Source organism: Sciurus carolinensis, chromosome 9 (genome assembly GCF_902686445.1).
Source record: "Sciurus carolinensis chromosome 9, mSciCar1.2, whole genome shotgun sequence".
Lineage (NCBI taxonomy): Eukaryota > Metazoa > Chordata > Mammalia > Rodentia > Sciuridae > Sciurus > Sciurus carolinensis.
The window spans coordinates 22,846,050-22,866,364 of NC_062221.1; the positions used below are offsets into that span (position 1 = coordinate 22,846,050).

At 42.0% G+C, this 20,315-nt stretch overlaps 1 protein-coding gene across 5 annotated transcripts in view; it reads right to left on the reverse strand.

Annotated features, from left to right (window-relative positions):
- Window positions 1-13,460, reverse strand: part of Tmem108 (transmembrane protein 108) — a 325,980-nt gene extending 312,520 nt beyond the window's left edge. For 4 of the 5 annotated variants that reach the window (XM_047564395.1, XM_047564391.1, XM_047564389.1 and 1 more), the window contains exons 1-2: window positions 13,350-13,460; window positions 5,494-5,609 (exon numbers count right to left, since the gene is read on the reverse strand). The gene's annotated coding sequence lies outside the window, so the exon portion shown is untranslated. Of the gene's footprint in view, window positions 1-5,493; window positions 5,610-10,303; window positions 10,401-13,349 lie in introns of those variants that run through there. The other variant, XM_047564392.1, reaches the window with a different exon arrangement.
- Window positions 13,461-20,315: the final 6,855 nt, after the last annotated feature.

Genomic DNA, 20,315 nt, shown 5'->3' on the forward strand with positions numbered 1-20,315 from the left:
AAATCTTAATAGACATCTTAGTACTCATCAGACACCCTGAGGGCTAATATGCATATGAAAAGATGCTCCATATCATGTTATCAGGAAAATGAAAATTTAAACAATAATAAAATACCACTACAGACCTATTAGAATGGCCAATATCCATAACAGTGACAATACCAAATGCTGGAACAACAGAAATTCATTCACTGCTGGTGGGAATGAAGAATGGCACAGCCATTTTAGAAAAGAGTTTGGCAGTTTCTTACAAAACAAATATACTCTTACCATATGATCCCCCAATCATGCTCCTTGGAATTTACCCAAAGGAGGTAAAAACTTATGTCCACAAAAACCTACACGGATATTTAGAACAGCTTTATTCATAACTGTCAAAACTTGAGAGCAACCAAGATATCCTTCAGCAGGTGAACAGAAAAGTAAACTGTGTACATCCAGATGATGGAATGTTCTTTGGCACTAATAAGCTACCCAACCATGAAAAGACATGGAGGAAATTTAAATGCATATTACTAAGAGAAAGAAGTCAATCTGAAAAGGCTACATACTATATAGTTCCAACTACATTACGTTCTGGGAAAAGCTAAAGTATGAAGATAATAAAGATCAAGAGTTTCCAGGAGGTTGGTGGAATGAAGCGGGGAAGGGAGAGATGAATAGACACAGAGGATTTTTAAGGCACAGTGGTGCACACCTGTAATCCCCGCAGCTCAGGAGGCTGAAGCAGAAGGATCATCAGCCTCAGCAACTTAGTGAGGCCCTAAGCAACCTAGTGAGATCCTGTCTCAAAATAAAAAAATAAAAAAATAAAAAGGGCTGGGGATGTGGTTCAATGGTGAAGTGCCCCTAGGTTCAATTCCCAGTTCCAAAAGACTTAAAAATTAAAATATAAAATAAAATGATATTACAATAGTGGATACATGTCATTATACATTGACCCACACCCAAATAATATACACCCCAAGAGTGAATTATAATGTACACTATGGTCTTTGGGTGATGGCGACATGCCAACATAGGCAACATAGGCAGTTGTAAGAATGTGCCATCCTCGCAGGGATGCTTATAACAGGGAGACTATACATATGTAGAAGCAGAGTACTTAGGAAATCCTTGTACCTTTCCCTTTATTTTGCTTAAACCTAAAAGTGGACCAAAAGAAAAATATATGAAGTCTTTTTAAAATAAAGGGAGCCAGATGCAGCAGTATGTGCCTGTAGTCCCAGCTACTCAGGAAGCCCAGGCAGGAGGATTGCCTAGGCAACATAGAGAGAACCTGTCTCACGAAAAAAGAGGCGGGGGGAGGGGGGAAATAAGAAAATATAACCCATCAGAAGTATCAGCTGAATCAAGGCTGTCCAAGAATCAGTGCCAGCCCCCACCCCATTCCTTCCCTTCATCTCCAACAATGGCACACAAACTCCTCTTCCTTCCCTAAGCCATGCCAAACAGTTTTGGACTTAGTTTGCTTTGAATTACATATTTTAAAAAGTGTCTTTATTTCCATATCTTTCCAATTGTTCTAATAAGGACAGTTTCTGAGCAATACTGGTAATGTTAGTAGATAATATCAACTGAAAATTCTTCCGTGTTGCTAAAGGGCTTAATTAGTAAATCTGTGCTGTAATATGTCTGTTGGAAAATCTGCTTTAGTGACTAATTCTTCAGGGGATAACTCCTCAGAGGTTGAGCTTGTGAATTAATACTCTCTTATGAAACACTTTTTTGAGCCAAGTTGGGGCTTAGAAGAGGGAGAGGTGAAAATTCTCTTGTCACCTCTTCCAGACTCTTTGTAAAGCTCTAGGCAGTATCAAAAGAGACATTCTGTACAAACAAGCCTCATCATGGAGGGTCAGGACGTGGAGAGACCAAATGGAAAGAGACAGCTCAGCAGCCTTGGATTAAAGGGCAAATATTTTAGAGTCAGTGTACTCGATTATGTCAGACAGACAAAAAGACAGACCCAGGGCACTTTTGGTAGCGGATGGAAACTGTAGCAAGGTAAAAAGTTCACCCTGATACACTCACAGACCAAAAGCCTCCCCCAGAAGGAGAGTTTGGTTTTGAAAGAATTGTTTTAATTGAGTTGAGGTCTTGGTATAACAAGAGCGCACTATCACCACAAATGTTGGTTTCCAGCAAATAGGGATCTTTATGGACTGAAGCAGTGCTAGTCAATAGAACTTTCTCTGATAATGGACATGCTTTATATCTGCACTGGCCAAGATGGTACCACTAACCACATGTGGCTGCAGAGCACTTAAAATGTGGTTGGTGCAAATGAAGAACTGAATTTTAACTTTCATCAATTTTAATAAAAGTAGCCACGTGGCTAGTAGCTATTATACTGTACAATACAGAAAAGGGCTGACACCATGGTTTGGGAAAATGTCCCAATACGCAATACATAATCACAAGAAAATCTTACATACATTCTGACCACCTGGAAAAATACTTTATTAGTTCCTTCACCGCCACACACACACACACACACACACACACACACACAATTTGTAGGATGTCACTACATTGGAAACTACCAGGTAGAGCAGTGCTTCTCAAATTTTAGCATCCACCAGAAATCCCTGGGTGTCCTGGTAAAACACATTACAAACACCACTTCTAGAGATTCTGATTTGGTAGGTCTGTACATGTCTAACAGGTACCCAGGTAACTCTCAGGTTACTGGTCCAGGGACCACAATTTGAGTAGGACTAAAAAAAACCTTTCAACATCAAATATCAGCCTACTCCTACTAAAAAAAAGCTTCTTTCACTTGTCACCTGTTTTCCACAGAGAAGTGCCTCTAGGCACACAGAGTCCTTCTCAAGCATTCTTAAAGTTTTGCTTAACATATAGGATAATAAATGTGTGGCAGAAGGCAAACAAACAAGACTGCCTACAATGGCTTCACCACATGTGAGATCCAGAATAGAGGGCAGGTGGTATAAGTTTTGTGAACAAGTCTAATAATCACAGGAACCAGAAACTTAGCAAGGGGGAACTCAAACATGCCAGGACAGTTTATATCTAATCCCTGTACTGACCCTATCTTAGAGGTGAACTGAAGCTCTCTATTAAAATAATGTGAACTATTTTGCGTCTAAGCCAAAGTTATAACTTCCTTCACCATTTTGACAAAAGAACACATGCTGAACTACAAAATTTTATTAATCCATCCAAGGTCAGATACTGAAGGCAATAGCCCTTTTCCATATTCCCAAATAAAAGAAGGAATAGAAATATAAAGATTCTAGAATAAAAGCAAAATTTCTCTGGTCTCTGTTCTTTATTACATTACTTGCAAAAATTGGTCTGGGACAACAGTCATTTGGGAAAATCTCTTTCTTTTAGAGGTTATGTCTTTCTGTCCTTCAGTCTAATTATACATGAGTCACTTTAACACTAAGAAATCACCTGACTGTCAAATGCAATTTCCTTGACTGCTCTTCTGAACACCTTTCTGCCTCACCCACCCTTCCTTTTCTTTGCAAAAGGAAGCCTTCATCTAGAATATATGGCTGCAATGAACTAGAAGGCGACGCCTGCAAGTAAATTTAGAATCCAGCACTGCTCATCATTTCCCCAACTGCTAACCTAGCCCTCTTCAAACTTACTGCTCCTGTCACTACCATCACAAGGTTTAGGAGTGATTTTTGGGTCCTGAAAATCTGGGGGGCCAGTTAGGGTTAAGCATTTACAAAGCTCCCAAGTAGTCACACGGTCCTATGTGTATCCCTCCTCAGGCTGTTGAGGCATTAAGGCCTGTCTAAGTACAGATAGGGAAACTGAAGCAAAAGGAAGTTAAATGTTTAGAACACAGTCCCAGAGAAACTCAGAGCAAGACTAATCACTGTATTGCTTCAGCTGTGGTTCTCAATCAGGACAATTTGGCTCCCCAGGAAACATTCTGCAATGTTTGGAGACATTTTAGAGAGTCATAATTGTTGGGCAAGCCACCAGCATTTAGTGGTTAGCGGCAAAGGACGCTGCTTAAGCTCCTACAATGCACAGGGCAGCCCCTGAAAGAACTGCCTGATTCAAAATGCCCACACTACCGAGGCTGGAAAGCCCCAGCATCTCCAGCGTGACTTTCTTTGGCCCCTAATCAGTGGTTTAATAAGGCTTCCTCTATGATTTGATCCTTGTCCAGCATTTCCACAGAAACATGCCAGTCAAGTGCTCTCTCTTTGAAAACAGAAGATATACGTGAGCCAAGGAGGGAAGCTAGCAAAGCCTGGCTCCTTTCTCATGAGAAAACCTAGCAAAGGCCAGCTCCTCTCGTTAGCAGCCTCCAGGCCTCTGCTGCCATCTGCATCCGGCTGCTCACCTGGACTCCTGTGTGGCTGGCATGCTTAGCAGCTGCCTCTCCCTCCCTGTTTTGCTTATCTCCAATCACGCGCATCGCTTCGGAGCAGTAATGATGTACATTTATGGGAATCTCCAGAGATCTACAGCCCTTAATTGTCTATTTTGTTCAGTAAATTGTACTCATTACCAAGCCACATGAGGCACCTAAGTACATCAGCCTTTCTGGGTGCCCTCTGTTTGAGCCTGGGTAATGGAACATTATCTAGCAAGGGCTCGGCAGTATTGAACCCAGCTGCTTAAAACAACCCTCTACCCAGTTTTTCAGCTGATACTTCTTTTTTGTAACTTCCATTCCCTCTTTCTTAATCATCCTTAGGTTGGCTCAGATTAATATTAATCACAATTTTCTTTTCAAGTTTGGTTTGAGTTTAAGCTCTAGACGTCAGAGAGCTCCGTGAGAAAGCGATGTCTTTTTCAGCCTGCCTTCCTGGACTTCCACCTGAGCTCTGAGAAGGGCACAGCCAACAGTGGAGGCTTCTGATGTTCTTAAAAATCTTCAGTGTAAACAAACACTCCAAGTCAGCTTGGGTTATGGTATGCCCACATGCACCAGGGGCTACAAGCAGATGAAGAATGAATGGGCATGTGGCTTCCAGTGACACTGGATGAAATGAAGCAGAACAGACAGAACCATGTGTTTTGCTAGCGCTAATGTGCTCCAAACCAGGAAGCTATTTCCTCAGTGCGGGGGGGCGGGGATAAAAAACCAAGATCAGCAAAGGAAAAGTTAAGCAGAGTGATCCATGGAGAAAGGGGATAGTGGGTAAGAGAAATATGAGAAAGCAGAGCTAACAATATAATGTAGCTTCAAGTAAAAGGCTACTAGGTCCCATTCCCTCCTCTACAGTGCCCCACAAGAAGGTCCAACAACCCTTGCCATAGAAATCACATCCCATATGAACTCACTGAAAATTCCTGTGCTGAGCTATTTCCATGCACAGAATCCATAGCATCACCTTGAACACAATTTTCTCTTTATAACTGCTGATTTGCACGGTGTCTATGAGTCAAATCATAGGCAGGTCATCCCATTTCATGGACTCCAAGAGACTGGTGAGACAAAAGCCCCTATGACTTGGCAAAGCCAGAAAACAATGGCAGGGAGAGCCTCTGCCTTACCCTGGAGGAGAGGGTGTGGAAGCCTTCAAACACGCTTACATCCTCACGACCCATCGGCTCTGCTGTTCGCTGCTCGCTCACTTCTGCATGTTGCACTGCAACCAGTGGATCACCAACTGCCAAGTAAAAAACGCATGACTGCATTAGTCCAAGTGTCACAGGAGCAGGAAGCTGAAACTCCAAGCCTTGGTTCTTGGGTTCCAATGAAAGAAAATTTAAAGTCAGACACCAAAAGCCACGCAAGAGCACTTTATTATAAGTGAAGGGTGAGGTGAAAGTAAAGTAAAAGCAAAGTGAGGCTCAAGCAGAGAGCACTCTCAAGAGAGAGCGGGCCATTTCTGGGCAGAGAATGACAAAGGAGATAAGCTGTCTCCAAGTTTATTACTGTTTGGCATTTACCAGGAGAACTGGGACCACCTTCTTTGCGAATCAAGGTGTTCAACTCCTCCTTCACGTTAGGCAGTGGAGTTTTTGACCTTAGTTGGTCCTCTCTGAAACTGTCATGGTGGCCATCCTATTTAGGGGGCTTCATCTACAAGTCAATCCCATGTTAATGTGGGCATCGTGGTCAATAGCTGGTCAGAAGTTACCTTGCTGCACCTATGCGACTAAAGGACTCTTCTTTTTCAGGCAGATGGACACTTACAGTCATAATCCTAGCTTCATGTCAACCTTAGGGGATCCTGTCAAGAGTTAGTTGAGTTAATCCCATTAATCCTTTTCTTTTGACCTATTTTCCTATTAGTCCCTTTGCTTCTGTCTATTTTCTACAATTAACTACCACCCTTTGCCTTCTCATCTACTTGGAAGTAGTTTAAAGAAGACCCTAAAGTCATTTAAAGACTTGTTGGGGCTGGGGTTGGAGCTCAGTGGTAGAGCACTCGCCCAGCAGATGTGAGGCCATGGGTTCGATTCTCAGCACCACAAAAATAAATAAATAAATAAAGGTATCATGTCCATCTACAACAATATATATATACACACACATATAGAAGACTTGTGACCTTGCCATGCGTTTCACTGCCCAGTGCTAACACAAGGACCCACAACTTCAATCTCCAAGCCACTGTTCAAGTGAGTTTGTTAGAGTAGGCTAAGTGCTTACTTAACATACAGACCCAAACCTCTATTAATGGTTCAAGCTCAAAAAAAGTTCATTTTTGGTTCCTGTATGCATACTGGGTGGCCCTGATGCAGAGGTCAAGGCACACAGGTTGGAGCAGGTCCTTCATCCTTAAAAGATGATTTCCAAGGGGTCCTCTCCCTTCCAGTCAGTTAGGAATGGGAAACAGAACTCGCAGGGCGTTCTTTCTGCATGTGTGTGTGGTTTCCTCTTCTTGCTTAAAGTGGTTCACAGCACTTTTGCCACTTGCACGCGAATCCTTTTGGCTGGTTTAAACTCAATCACACAGCCACACCTAACCCTGTGGGTTCAGCAACTAGCCAACTTTACCATACAAGGCTGACCCTGGCCCAGCCAAGAAGACAGCGTTAGGGTTGGAACAGGGAGTTGTGGGTGAGACACCAGCACATCACCCTGACTTAGTTACTCAACAACTCTAGGTCTCCGTTTCCTCATCTGTAAAACACCCTGCCTCCCTCACAGGGCCAAGGGAAGACCCAAAATGAGATAAAGCAGCTCTTCTCAGACTTTCATGTGCGTGCATCTACACGCACGCCATCTACATCTTGATAAAATGTAGATTTTGATTTGTAGGTCATGGGTCAGGCCTGCTCTACTGCATTTCTAATAAGTTCCGGATGATGTCAACACTGCTGTCCTCTGACCATACTTTGAGTACAAAAGAGATACAGGATTAGAGAATATTTTTGTAAATTTTGTACACAAATTGACTTGCAGATATACAGAATTCTTGCACTGACACTCGCTTAAATAGATTGTAAATGAGTTCCCAGCTAGCCAGCATTTTTAAAATGCTTTCAGTCTAGAATTTCATAGAGTCATAAAATTTTGGAACAGGAAAAAATTTAAGTGGTCACTGTTCTCCTTCCTTTTTGTCAGACAAGGAACCTCAGAGAAGTCAGGGTTGACTCCTGCCCCAATTTCACAATAACATAGCAGTGTGCCAGGACTTGAATGCAGAAATAGGTCTTTTCTCTTTATTACATGAACTTAATCAATAACCTCCTAAAGAAGAACAGGTAATGTCTAATTCTCCTGCTAAAGCAAGAACAAATATTACTCTGGCCTACATCCCAGAAGGTGGCATTCACCTGCAAGGACTACCACAGGTCCAAGTGTAGCAAGGTATCACAGGACAAGAGATTTTCAAGAACACGTCCTTTGCAATGCAATGATTCTCCACTAAAATTATTCCTCATGTGTCTAAAATGGGGGTGGAACACAAAATAACTTTTTTGTTCCTTCTGGCAAAAACATTGTTTTTTTTTTTTTTTACTTCCAACTTATGCAAACTCTGAGTCAGTGCTAGTTGGGGACAATTAGGAAAGGAAAGAATTAGGGGTTGCAAATAATAAAGAGAGAATTTGGAACTGCAAACAGTAAAGGGAAATAAAATAATTGGCTAAAGAGAAGCACTGGTCTCCAGGTTACACCTTGGGTACAAATAAAGGAATGAGAAGAATTTTTGTTTAATCCTTGCCATGTAAATGATTTTGCATCTTTAATATCTTGGTGTGTCCTAGGAGCTTATAAAAGAACATGAGAATAGTACCTCACGAGGGAAAGACAGGAGACAAAAGTCCAAGTCATAAATCAGAAAGGCACTGAATACACAGAAATAAGATTAGATTGTGGGAGATGGGAGCCCCTTAGTATGCACATCATTGCCAATAAAGCAAGTGAACTTGAAAGTGTTTGGGGGGAAATTAGGAGAGTACCTGTTAAGTAAGGAATGACAAATGAAAATGGAAATCAATACTTGCATATCCATTATTAACTTCAAATGGGTAAAATGCTATTCTTAGCATCTTCTTATGGTGAGCCATTTCCAACATTTTAATGAAGGTAAAATGTTCCTAAAAACTTCCATGCATTTAATTCCTAGACTCCACCCCCAACACTATTCCACCGTAATGTCCTTGTTCTACAACTGAAAGTTCTTCCATGTTGGCAATTTACCAGAACCTACTCTAGATTCTAGAATTCCTACCTTATTTTTGTGTCGTAGACCCTTTTGCTAGACTGTTGAAGCCCAAGGACTCCCTTCTAAGAATGTGTTAGAATGTAGAAAAGATAAAGCGGACAGAAAACAACAAATGAAGTGAATTATATGTAAATGCTCTCCTATCCACACAGACTTGGGGAGACCATGGACCCAATTTAAGAATACCTGATTGGGGGATGACTCTTCTAGAATGATGAAAGTTTTTTCTTACAGGAAAGAGTATGCAGAAAAGTTTTTAAAACTCATTGATGCACAGTAAACAATCATGCTCAGGGGCAGTAAAGGAAGAAAAGGAGTTGCAAACAAAAGCCTGACCTTTGATTTCTGCCTAAACCAAAGCTATTCATGGGGAGCTTTAAAATTCTGTATCAAGAAATTCCTCAGAGGACTTTCTTGACCCAGTCCTGCAGACACAGCATTTTCTGTGTCCTGATGGCAGGTGAAGGAAGGTGACATTGGAGAAGGGAAGACTAGTGAGTCCTGAGCTTGGGTTCTAGTCCCCCAACCAGTTCTTTGCTACAAACTAGCTCTGAGGTCAATTCACTCATCTCTGAGTTGAAACTCCCTGTCTAAAAAACCGAGAATGTTAAATGCTTTTTCCAACTCTGACCTGTCAGGTCTCTGACACTGCACCACCATTTCTCTGGGAAGAAACACTAGCAAGATTTCTTTTTGCCCTAGATTCACAAAACTTTAAGAAGCACCATCTCACCAAACTTAGTAAACAGGTGAGGAAAATGAGGATCACAGAGGCAGAGATTTATTTGTGGTCACATAACGAGGCAATGTTAATGGACTATTATGACTACTTCTGTCTAGCACCAGCGGAATTTTAGGATTTGGCATCGCTATTAAAAACCAGCTCATCAGTTCACTTGAAGAGAGACAGAAATAAAACTCAAATAAGCTGAGGCATGAGACGGGGACTGCACGAGGTAGCAGGTGACTCGGGTAAGGGCAACCAGAGGCAATGAGGTGTACCTCAGGCTGGGTCAGAGCCAAGGTCCTTGGTCTGCACTATGACCTCTCCATGCTCTGAAAAACACTCACCTCCTTCAAATATCATGTCTAAAAAATCCATCTCAAATAAGAGTCCCTACCAGTCAAAGAACAAGCATAATTATTTCAAAATGGGGGGTGGGATAGATACGTGAACCCTCACTATCAAAGTTCAAGTTTTGGGTGATTAATAGCATCTTGAAAGATCAACATTAGCTAAGAAAAAAAATCTAAAAATACTTGTTAGGGATTTTCAAGTTTTAGAAGAAACTAACTTAAAATAACTTTGACCTATCTTCTGTGAACAGTCCTAGAGTATAGTAATTACTCAGTATCATTTTTTACTAATACTTTCACTCTGATCCTCAGAATATGTAATTATTGGCTTATTGATCAAATTTAAATATCATATGAATATTTCCATAGTCCCACCCATTGTGGAGATTACATGTAAATAATTACAAAAAATGAAATTGTTAGAAATTTTGATCAAATCATGATCTAAGCATCATGTTTCATTAACCAACATCATATATGCAGAGTGCTTTTAAACTTATGCTATGATGCTTAATTGCCCATTTACTCTCTGCCTTCTGCCCTCAGAAACACATGAAAAGTAATCACAACCATTTTACACTTCCCACAACGCACATTACCCTTACCTGATTTAAACAGCTTATGGCTTTCAGAACTATTTTCTTTGATCCAGGAATGGTGGCGCACACATGTAATCTCAGCAACTGGGAAGGCTGAGGCAAGAGGATCACAAGTTGAAGGCTAGCCTCAGCAATTTAGTTAAGTCTTTGTCTCAAAATAAAAAATAAAAACTAGGCATGTAGCTAAATGGTAGAGTACCCTGGTTCAATCCCCCAGCAGACAGACACAAACTATTTTCTTTGAGATTCTCTTTGAGAGCTGCCAATAGCCTTTCAAAATCCAGACTAGAGGCTCCATTCACACTGCTGGTTTGGCAACTCCATAGTCCAGCTTCTCCAGGAATTCCCAGAGGCAGCAGCGCCATCTACTGGTAGGGAGGGTACAACTTGTTTTCTGGAAGCTTATGCTTAACAGGAACCAGGGACCAAAAGAACAGCAGCGGAGATTGGTCTTTGTGAGGCTTTCTTTTCCAGAGCACATTGCAAGAATAACTGATGCTTATAGCCTAAGTGAGACACATAACCTCCACAGGAGCCCCGGTCATGTGAACCACAGGCCCTCTGGAAGCCATATGAAGCCCAGCCAGGATGACCAATACAGAGGCAGCGGTCTGGAAATGCCCTCTCAAGGCTCCGAAGACCAGCGGCAGCGCCTCACTGAATTCAACATTCCCAGCCTCTCCTTCCCCCAGTGCCTCCCTATCAGATGATCTCACTCAGTGCCCACACCTGTGGCCGCTTTTTCCAGCTTTATCTTACAGCCCGCACCCCAAGGACGGTGCTCAGAGCTTTTTAACATGAAGGCTCTTATATTTACACAATGTGACACAGATCCTCCTCAAAGGACACTAGTGCTTAGGCATGCAGGTTAGACTTTAATCTCTCTCATTTGCTCTACATCCTCCCTGTCTCTGACCCAGGGGACAGAAAATGCAGACAGGAAATGATTTTGTTGTTGCCTTGAAAGTAACATTAGTGAGCCTTTGTTGAATCAGAGAATAAAACCTGTTTCTATAGGTGGCTGAGGCATATTGCTTCCCTCAAGTTGAACTAAACCTGCCAATATTCCTGTTGGCCCTGGAATAACCTAACATCAGTGTTTCTCAATCTTTTCGAACCCCTGCCACTGGTTAAACAAACCTTGTATGCCCTTTGTGTAGTTTATCCACAAATGACATTTTTCTCTAAAAATAAAAGTGCATGCCTTTCTTAAACTATGCCACGTAGTTCACCCTTAAAATTCTCTTCTCCGCTGCATAACGGCTTAAAAAAAAACTCACAAAGTTCTAAAATATTTCCATTAATCTGCTTTGTGTTCCAATCTATAAGGTAACAAGCTATATTTTATTTTACAAGGGTCATTTGTGACAGTACCAGTGAGCTTCACAGCAAATTCTGTGCTTTTACATTCATTCCTCTCAGGAAAACCACCAAAAGTTGACTTGCTATACTTGATAAACCTGAAGTTGATATCCCTAACAAATTTAAGTGTCACTTCCTCAAAAAATGACTATTTAACTTGCTTTAGTAAATTGATTTTTCAGCAAGGGTAGACATTTCACAAGTATGGGGTGTGTCTTAGATGTCTGAATATCAGATTATTTCCTAAAGAAATACGACTTTGTAGGGGGAATAGAGTATCAAAAGGGTTTTGAAGTGGTGTCAGGATGTCTCTGACGAGTCAGGTAAAGATTCTTGTTCATCTCAAGCCAGAGTAAGTCCTGACTGAATCACACCAAAACTTCAGAATACGATGACAGTTAGTTGAACCATTCCTTACTGGGTAGTTGCCAGATATATCCAACCAAATTGTTAACTAGGGGAACATGTAAGGCACTTTGTTTCACTGTAAGATGCACCATATGCCCTTGCAGGTCTGGGGAGATGGAGGAAACTAGGGGAAACCCTCAGAGTTTAACCAGCTCCTAAGCTCCTGGACACACCCTCCCACCTTTAAAGTATGATTTAAGGGAGATCTCCCCCCTCCCCCACCACAACTCTTTTGGCAGTCAATTGGTCCTTTTTAAACATATACTTTTCAAAGAATTAAGGAGGTCTGAGTACGTTCAATTTAGACCTTGCCTTCCTTCTCCCTACAGCCCATTAACATGCTGAAAATAAGTAGTCACTTGGGCAGCCCTAGAAATTTACAGAAAATTACCCCCCCTCACACACCCCCTACTTATATGCTTAAAGAAGAACCTCAGTGTGATGGTCTGGTCTGCAGTTCACTGCAGGCATTTCCTCCTCACCGTTTACCAGCCATCAGTTACGCGGTATCTGAAATTCTTTCTTGTAACCTCATGGAGACCTGCTTCATCAGTGCCCAACTGCTCTTAATTTATTCTTTCTTTCTTTCTTTCCTTTTCTTTTAAGTCTCTTCACGAATCTCTGGATTTCTTCAGCAGGCTCAAGGCGATCAATTTCGTTGAAACTCCAGGGTGAGAGCTGGCGTTCCAGGTCCAACGGACAGCCTTCTCGGAGCAGCAAGCACCCGGGTTCCGTGCACCCACGATGCCCCCACCCGCGCCACGACAGGCGCCTCTTCTTCGCACAGCTGCGCTAGGAATTCAGCTTCGCTCGCAGCCGCCGGATTAGTTCGAGTCCCAGGGGCTCGGCCAAAGTGACAGTACATTTTTTTCTACGTTCTCCCATGTGACAGGTCCCACTGCATGAAAGCCACCTTCTGTCTAGCCCTGGTCCAGTGCCCGTGACGCCCCCGCCCCACCACCCGCACCCTTTACCTGGGGAGGGGGCCGATGCCAGCATCCCTCCGGGCGGGAAACAAAGGCGAAGGCGAGGCTGCCAGGTGGGCAACCCCCTCGGGCAGAACCCGCAGCGCAGTAGGGAGGGTGGGGAGGTGCATCAAAGGGTAGGAAAAGGGAAACCGAGGCAACGAGGGGAGCGGCTGAGCTGGGACCGCATCCTCCCCAAAGCCGGGCTCCTGGGGCAGGCGGACCCCAGACCTCCCCCGCCCCGCCCGGCTCTGCCCACCTGGCTTGCAGGATCGGGCATGGGAGAGACTCGGGGACTGGTCGGTGGTTCCGCTTACCTCGGGAGAAGCGCTCCGGCTCCCTCCGACGGCTCCGGAGAAAGCCCCGCCGCTCGCGCACGCGCACTCGCGCTCTCGCGCCTTCGCCCCTCTGGCCCCCGCGCGCTCCCCTCGGTCCGGGCTCTGGCCCGCCCCGGCCCTGTCCGTCAGCGTCCGTGAGAGCCAATCCGGTCGCATTGAAGGCCCAGCGCCGGTCACGTGTCCAAGTCAGCCAATCACCAAATTGCCCTCGGCAGCGCCCGCTCCGATGTCCCTAGGGGTTCGGTTGCTACCGAGCTGAGCCGGTGCGAGGCTGGCACAAAGGGCTGAGTCTCTGTTTTCTGGGGCTGAGTGGTGCTCCCTTCATCAATTACTAGATCAGTTGATTTCTCAAATTCTAATTTAAATAAGAATCACCCTAAGAATCTTGATAAAATGTGGATTCTGATCCAAAAAGTCTGCGGCGAGGACTCGAGATTCTGCATTTTTAACAAGTCCCCAGGTGGTGATGACACTGCTCCTGGTCCGGGGATCACAATTTTAGGATGTCATATGTCAGCAAATGATGGTTATAGCCCAAGCGCGTGTTATTTGAAAGTTTCATGACCTTTTTTGTCCTTCTTCCAGTGATGGAAGGTATTCCAGTGATTGACAAAAACATAGGATGTGCTGATGACATCTATAGTTTGGTCATGACTGAAGGAAGGTGTGTTTAATTTCCACATTACCCACCCATAGGCTGCGGATTAGCAACTTTGCCAACTTAATGTTTGGAGTGTGGAAACTACAAGCGGAGACAGAATGCTCGTCTAAGGGACACTAGATCTGTGCTTCTGGTAAATGATCAGGAATGTGTGTCTGGTGCTGTAAGAGACTGGGACAGAGATCAGAGAAGTCAATATAAGTGGTCCCTGTTTTCTGGGAACATACAATCTGTCGTAGAATTACACAGACAAGCTCAAAGATGAACACAGGAAAAACATGGAGGGAGCTAAAAGGCACCTTGGATAATTCAGGCATAAACCAGAGGGGTTGTAAGGTAGCCTACTTGAGGATCTTAAAAATTGTCCAGATACTCTTCTGTCCCTAATTCCAAGTCAGGAAGTCCAGTGCCTCTGACCATCTCTCAGACATGACCTAAACCTCAGTGTTTTCAGACTGACCAGCTAGATCCATTTGTTGTTCAGCGTAACCAAGCTCTTATTACCTAACAATGTCCCAGCAGGGTTCAAGAGTCTTAAGTGCTAAATTCTCCAATACCTTCTTCCACCAGCTCATCAGGTCAGGGAGTAAAACACTGCTTCAAGCAGTTACCGCTCACTGTTCATCAGGGTGATCAAACTACCACTTAGAGAAAATTTCACTCTTGTAAGTGTCTGGTATTTCTGGCTTCTCATCCAGAAGTGAAACCCACTTAGTAATCTCAGACATGGTTCACATCGTCCCTATCAGAGATGGCACCAAATTTGGAGTTTCAGAAAGCACATTGAATCTAGCATAACAGTGGTTCTAGTCACCGCATGAATAAAGGAATGCTTAAGCTAGAAAAATAGATTTGAAAGCCTCAAAGAAAGATTCTTTCACTATCATTGAACCAGTTGTTCTCAAGCCTGACTGAGAAGGTAATAAATTAGGGGTCCTGTGCCTAGGAATTCTGATTGAGAGGAGGAGTGAGATGAGGAAAGACGGCTCTAAGTTTAACAAGTTCCACAGGTAATTTGATATCAGCGTTGGTTGACAACACTTGGATAAGCTGCTAGATTGATGGACTCATTCTTTAACAAGAAAAAAAAATCAAATCCACAACACAAATCATTAATGACACAAACATGGTGTAAACAGCAGCGTTTCCACATAATTTTGAAAATATATTTTTTAAAGGTCAGAAATAATTTATAGGTAAAAAATACTCCAAGGACTATTCAGTGGAACACATTGAAAAGCTAAGTCCACAATTAGGTTTAATTTTAGTGGATTTACAAAATATTTCAGAAAAAAAAATCTATTGCTTCACTTTTTAAACACCCTTCTTAACTGAAACCAATTTCTGTTTGGGCATTATTAAGAGTTATTCTTTGGGGCTTTTCCCAAGGAGGGCAAAAGAATCATCTTGTTAAAATGCAGATTCCCAGGACCCAACCCTCTAGTTTCCTTTACATAAAAATCCTGAATCCAGTACTGGTTAAGGTGAGTCCTAGTTGTACTTCCTGATATAGAACATCTCCATACAAGCAACCCTCAAGTAAAACAGCTTTGCTATTAGTTTAGCTTGTCATGCTAGCTAAATAAAGGAGTGAGTCTATTTTAAAGGATTCCAAGAGATTCTCTATGCTCTACAAGAGTTTTACCAAATTCTGTTACTTTGTCAAGTAGGGTGAGTAACTGAATCTTGGAACACAGTTTCTGCACTGTTTTTCTATGGAGAGATATATGCTGTAGTGGGGTCTGACCTAGTTCTTAACTGAAGTACTGAGGTCCCCTCCAAACCCTATACCAACAACAGTGATCTTGCTCAAAAGTGATTTTATTTGCAATGCCAGAAATACAGAAACCCTATGTGTGAGCCTGCAAACTAGCTTCCCTCCTCTGACACTTTTAAAAATATATTTCACAGCAACCAAATGGGGAAGAAATCTTCTCACCTTGTAAACCTGTAGCTTTATCTATTGGGGAAAATAAGGACAGTTTTTACTGATACTTAACTAGCATGAGTAATGTAAATTTTTAAGTAGAAAAAAAGCATTTTTTTTCCTCCTCGTGGGTATCATCATTGCAGAGAGAAGCGACAGGAAGCAAAGAGATTCTTGAGTGAAGATGTGAATTTGGAAAAAAGAACATTCAGGCTGTCATTCATTTGGTTTCTTTATATACATAACCTGACTACTCTCTTTCAGGGAATGGATATGTTAGTATGTGATATGAGCTCAAAGAAGGTTTCCTATCCCAGAAATTGCTCAGCAAGAGATTTAGGCATATTTGAAAAGAAAAGAAAGAGATAAGATATAAACCACCCCACCATTTGCCAACTCCCAGAAATCCACCATCTCTCTATTGTAGTCAGAACCCCCAAAGACTGCTTTATAATCACTAATTACATTTTTATCTCTCTAACAATAAATAGCTTCTCTAAACTTAATTGATTTCATTCATAAAGACCCACAGATTACCCAAGATTCTAGTCTCCATCTGTCATGTAAATCCAGCCAGGATAACATTTTATATCTATGTCCTATGTTTTAATAACTGATACTTTTTTTTTCATTTAGTTTTAACCTACCACAAGACATTTTTGTAGAAAAGTTGGTTTTTCTTTATATCCTTTATAGAAATATGGAGATGTTTCTATGGTCCATACAGAAAATTAAAAGAATATACTATTCTTTTTGATATTTTTATAAAATATTTTAGCTTTTAAAAGCTTGTAAATACTATGACATACACCTCTCTGCCTGCCCCAACCTAGAATATAAAACATTATAAATTCAGTTGAAGCTCCCTCCCACAAAGTTGATTTGTTAGCTGGAGATTTCATGCTTAGCAAACTTAGCCATGAAAGAAAATGGCTTATGGTTTATAAAAAGATACACCCTATTGTATGCATGTAATAGAAAATACAGTATAAGTGGGCAAAATTCTCACTGAATAACATGTTTGAAAGTTCCAAATTGATATAGGAAAATAAATAAGAGTCGAAATTCCATATGATTCAACACTTTGTTTTACAATTACAGATTTGCACCTGGAAAGCAGGTCACTTTTAAAAAACAACACAGGTCATTTGGAATGGAAGGGAGGTGTCAGATCTCATTCATTAAATACATAGACACTACATGAGCCCTGTCTTTTTATTCATTTTAAGAGAAGTAAGCCATAACAATCCAAAATAGAAAGTTATATGTTCTAGTGGGGCACACACCACTATCAAGAAGCATGTAAAAAGAGCACCAATTTATGAAATCAGGGCAGGCCTTCTGTAAGAAATGATACCTGAATTCTCAAGAACTTGAAAAGTTATCCAGCTGTTATGGACTGAATGTTTGTATCCCCCAAAATGCATATGTTGAACCTCCACCCCTTTTCCAGTGTGATGGAATTAGAAGGTAGAATCTTTGGGAGATAATTAGGATTAGATGAGGTTATAAGGGTGAATGAGACTGGTGCCCTTATTAAAGTCATCAGAAGTTTTCTTCTACTCTCTGATCTCTGCCACATGATGAGACAAGAAGTAGACAGTCTGCATCTCAAAGGAGGCCCTCCCCAAGAGCCCGATCATGATGGCACCCTGACCCCCAGCATCTAGACTTGTGAGAAATTAATTTCTGTTGTTTATAAACTATCCAGTCTATGATACTTTGTCATAGCAGCCCCAATGGACTAAGACACCAGAAAAGGGTAAAAGGAAGGATGTCATAGGACAAGGGAATAGCCCAGGTAAAAATCCAAAAGCATAGAACACTGGGGAAGGAAAACTAGTTTAAGTTGACTGGCTATGCGAGGAGAAGGGAGAAAAGTGATTTAAAGGTGGAGCAAACACCAGAATTCAAGGATGGCAAATGCATGTCATTCCTCCCTCTTCCTAGACATATGACAGAATTAGTCAACCATGGTATTGAAACCTACCACAGTGATTATGAGTAGAATCTAGGGTAACATGATCTGGGTTAAACTCCCAGCTTCTCCTCTTACCATCTGTGCAAAACTGGATTGTTTGGCCTTTGGAAGACATCAGATAAGTGGTTTGCACAGTTTTCCTATCTCTAAAATGGAAATAACAGCAATACAATTACTTGACTCTTCCAGTTGTGAATGAGTTACAAACAAAGTGTGATAGCAGTGTTAAATAAATGTTAGCTATTATCAGTGTTCTCAGAAACTGGATGTAGCCTCAAACTCCTCAACCCAGTATTATTGGCATCCCAGTTCAACCAGTCAGAATTGGCACCAGGGGAACCTCCCTGTCATTTCTGGTGCCTGACAACTCTGATTTATAACTCACCCTAGTGCCACTCACCAGTACCAACTCTTATCCACATTTATGGAAGTTCTCTATGACAAAAGGTTCCTCTCAGTCCAGAAAGTCATAAAAACAACTAGCCACTAACACACCTAGTTGTTTTCTTGAAAACTTAGGATATTTTAACTGATATTTTTCTTTATCATTTTTAATCAAACACGCCATGCTTGCCCCTCAAATATATCACTTCTCACTTGCTCATATGCATGTTTATGTGCCATTTCCATGACTATACCTTCTGGAATTCAGAACTTTATTCCAACCAACTTGGCATCCTATGCAGAAGAACTTAGGATCTTCTATGAAGATGTAATATAAGGACTTGGAGTTTCTACCAAAGTATTCATAAAAATTTTTAAGAATAATTCCCAGGCCTAGGATGGCTTTTGTGCATGCATACATTCTTGCTCAGAAACACCTCTGGAATTCTCTATGGTGAGTACAACACCAGACTAGATGCAGGAGGACACAGAACCAAAGAAAGAGTCATTGTTTTCACCTGGTGGGAGCTTCCATCCAAGCCAAGAAGCTCTGTTACCCCTGGAGTGGCACTGTTGGTAGCCACCAAGGTCTCCTCAGGTCCCTTTTACCAGCTCTGTGCACCCATTCCCCAGCCTCTGTTCCTTTGGCTTTAATCTTCAGAGCTTTGACTTTTGACCTTGGACCCACTTCACCTGGATGGAAAACCAAAACTACCTGACAGTACACTGCCATGGGGGCAGCCATAGCCAATGAGTAACAGGTATGCGTGTGCAAATCCCCGCTCCTTTCCTTCAGAGTATGGCAAATTGTGTTGTTTATCTATTCTAGAAAGTTCCCCACACGTCCAGGCTGAATCCATTTCCCTTAGTTGGCTCTTATGAGTTCCTCCTGGGAGCACTGCTTTACAAATCACTTACACCTGAATGCCTGCTTAGGTCAGAATCTGATTCTGAGACACTCAATACATGGCTACCCCTTTGCTTCTTATTAAGATGTAGCATTTATCATACTATATTTTCTTAGTCTAAGTTATGTTATAAACTCTGTGTTGAAAGCTGCAGGAGGACAGAGACCATGATTCACTCGTCTTCTAATCGCCCCCAGCCATGACACATAGCCAGAGATCAGTAAATCCCTGTTGAAATGACTTGAGCTGAAATGTCTCTGGTATATCTCTCCACGCCGTTTCCCCGACTCACCAGCCACTTCTGTATCTCCCTGCTTCTCAATAACTCAGCTCCAGCTACACTGAGCTTCTTAACTGTTCTTCAAGTATACCAAACCCACCCTTGTCTCTGGCTGGAGTACTCTGGCCTCATGCCTTGCATCTGGAGAGGCCTCCCTCCCCAAGTTCAGGCTTTGCCCAAAGAAGTCCTTGTTAAAGAGGCCTTCCCTGGTCTAATGAGCCAAAGGAGTTCTCTCGGCCACAACTGTTAATCTCTAACTCAGCCTTTCTCAGCTAGGGTTCCTTGAGATAATTAAGCCCCACAAAAAATGATTTCAGCACTATTTTCAGAGTCTCTCAAGGATGAAACAGCTGTGTCACTCTCATTATAGGACAGAAACTAATTCATTCTATACAGAGTGTCTTAGAGCATTAGAGTTGAATTTTTTGGTAGAAGGGCTGCTCTAAACTCTTATCTACTTTTTTTTTTTTAAACATCTAATTAATTATTTCTTTGTTCTCTACCTATCTCACCCCTTTCTAAAGTATAAGCAAAAAATGTGGTCAATGAACTTCACAGACTCCATATACGTTATAATTTTCATGACTTTTCAATTGTTAAAACAATTCATGTCAAAACTGATTTATCCCCCAAAACGTATACTAGAGATCACTCATGAGGAATAAAGACAAAGTGCTAAAGGGAATTGGGAAGGCTGAAAATTTTTGTCCAGATAATAATGAAAGGCTTTGATTATCCAAACTTGAAGTAGCCAACTGCTGAACTGGGGTGAGCTGCGTGGGGGGTGGGGTGGAGTAGGTGTCA